Raw genomic sequence first — 2,738 nt, forward strand, 5'->3', positions numbered from 1 at the left:
CAGCGTTCTGATGGCATTTTAGGCAAAGGATTTTTATCAAAAACATCATTAATGTGCACAAATAAGGAATAGTTGCATAAACCATACATGGAAACAGAGTTTTATGGGGCCCCCAGGAACTTGGGGCCCTAAGCAGCTGCCTAGTATTGCCTAATGGTAAATCTCCCCCCCACCCACCAGGTCCAGGTCTGCTTCTCGCTGTGCTGCCGGTTCAGTTCAAGGCTCAGTCCTTCCTGGAGCCTCACGGCTCTAAACCCTAAAAAACTGTAAAAAACTTGAATATTTTTCAGGTAATAATATCTGAAGTTTGATGATTAAAGCTGAAAATATGTTTTTTATTTCAAGGAACTCAAACCGAGAAAGTTTGACTCTTTCCAGACTAAAAAACTGAGTAAATACAAAAAAAAAAAAAATGTTTTCCGCGCAAAGTTGTATTTATCAAAGGAGAAAAAGTAAACCAGAGGAAGCTGACTCTGTGTAGAAACTAATCACACCCCACCTCTGATAAAGTAATCCCCCCTAAGCCTGATATCTGGTCGCTCCTCAGCAGCAGCAGGTGAATCTTGAGAGAAATCAGATCCTTTCAGCTCAGACCAAAGCACCTCGGGTGGATTTAAGTTCAGGCTTTGACTAGGCCACCTGAAAGCCCTCCCTCTCCTGATCTCCACCTCTGAATGGACCTCCTTCTACCAGAGTTCACGGTTCCTTTGTTTGCCGACAGTCATTCAGGTGCAGGAGGAGTGAACCTTTACCAAGCCACCATGCTGCCACCACCATGTTTGACTCTAACAACCTTCACAGTTTTTTCATCAACATAAGTAAAGGAGACAAACTGTGTCCGGTCAGAACAGGGCTGAATACTGCGCCTAAGGAGCCGAATGATGAACTGTTCTCTCTTTGCAAAGATAAGAAAATAAAGAACCAACTGAGTGAAATCCATCGATCTCCGTTTATTTAACCAGGGTGAATGGTTGAATACTTTTTTCCCACGACAGAAGATTTCATTTGTTGTTTAGTTCTTATTCTCCTGTTTTATGGCGGTTGGCAGCAACTTCCTGATGTGCATTTCCACCAACTACTGGCTGACCGTAAGCAGCTGACGCGGTCTGCGCTCTTTGCTATCAGAGAACCGAGCCAGAACCGAACCCGGGTTCTGTCAGACCCGCATACCTATAATCAATACGCCTAAACAAGATGTCAGATTTGCATTTATCGCTTTAGTTTTGTACCAAAAATAGACTTTAAACTACATAAACAGGCGTGTAAAAAAAACGATTTAAGCCGAGATCGTAATACGCTTCAAAAAACAGCAAAAACTAAGTAATTAAATTAGTTTAGTTTTTTTAACTAAAGGGAAAAACTTAATTGAAGCTCAACAGGTGTCTCAGATGGCGCGCTCCCATCACTCTCGGCAGTTTCAGAAGGGTAGAGAAAATCCAGCAGGTTTCATCAGATGGACTTTATATCAGAAAGGCCAGTTGGTTCCCAGGAAGCAGGACTGAATCAGTACCCAGATCATTTCCTGTTTTTATTCAGTTGATCTTTATTCGTGATGTTTATCTGTTAAATGTTCAGCTTAGAGTTAGACGACAGTGAGATTCAGCCTCTGTTCAATCAGCTGAAGGGGGGAAGGACGGCTCTGAAAGTTTCCGTACGAACCGGAGATTTCCAGGAAAAACGGGAAATAAAAGCAGCTTCTGCGACTTTTGTTCACTTTATGTTTTGTTGCTGTCTAAAGAAAGAAGATTGCTGCTTCCCAGAACAAGGCTGATATCGCCTCAGCAACCGGTGACTAAGCAGGTTTTTCTCTCTGCCTCCATGAACTCTGTTTACTGCTGCTTAGATTAAAAGAAAAGGGAGAATTTGATTAAAACAGGCAGAAAACTAAAAACGATTCACTTAAACCCAGAGTTCATTACGCAGCATACAGGAGGAGGCTGACCGGCTTGGATTTTAGATAAAATGTGTCCAGAAATGAAGTTTGACAGTAGAAAAGTATTTTTGTTCAGGAATTGGTTTCATTTCTATAGCTCCAATTCACAACACGTCATCTCAGGTCACTTTACTGACACCATTTTATCAGATCGTGCAGTTAGATTGGTTAAAACCAGCTGACTGCATCCAATCACTGACGTTACATGATTCTCTGCTCCTGGATGAGCAGGTAGCCGTGAGTCCAGCGTTTTATTGTCATTACATAATCACAGAGGAACAAAAGTATCTGTATTTAACCCAGTGGGCTGCTATTATATCTCTGCCATCGTACGGTGCAGTTTGGGGGGGGTTAAGGGTCTTGCTCAGAGTGGCAGTCTGTGGCAGTGGGACTTGAACTCAGAACCTCAGGATTTAAAGCGCAATGCCCAAAGGCCACCACTACCTAAGGACTCACACTGATACGGACCCAGGCTTCCTGTTAGCAGGACGGATGAATTAACTCTTGAGCTAGCCAGCCACTTGTGTCGTTGACTCCACAGCAATCCCTCGCACAGAGCAAGGATGCAGCAACAGTGGAGAGGAAAAACCTCCAGCAGAACCAGAAAAGCTAATGCTAAACTAGCTCCATGGTGGCTCTGTCTGGGAAAGAAACAGTTAATAAGATGAGATCTCAACCAGTTTTCATGTCAGAGGATGAAGAGAGCACATCCAGTTAGTCAGTCAGAGAAACAGGACTACACTGGAAAACAGGCCAAGCTCCAACATCTAGAAACAAGGGTTATTCTGAGAGAGCAGAACGTTAG

General features: G+C 43.2%; 1 protein-coding gene across 1 annotated transcript in view; it reads left to right on the forward strand.

The window, feature by feature from the left end:
- LOC107104398 (growth/differentiation factor 8-like) overlaps window positions 1–2,738 on the forward strand; it is a 7,967-nt gene that overhangs the window by 2,933 nt on the left and 2,296 nt on the right. The window lies entirely within an intron of this gene.

This window comes from Cyprinodon variegatus, unplaced genomic scaffold (genome assembly GCF_000732505.1).
Source record: "Cyprinodon variegatus isolate N-32 unplaced genomic scaffold, C_variegatus-1.0 Scaffold1723, whole genome shotgun sequence".
NCBI lineage: Eukaryota > Metazoa > Chordata > Actinopteri > Cyprinodontiformes > Cyprinodontidae > Cyprinodon > Cyprinodon variegatus.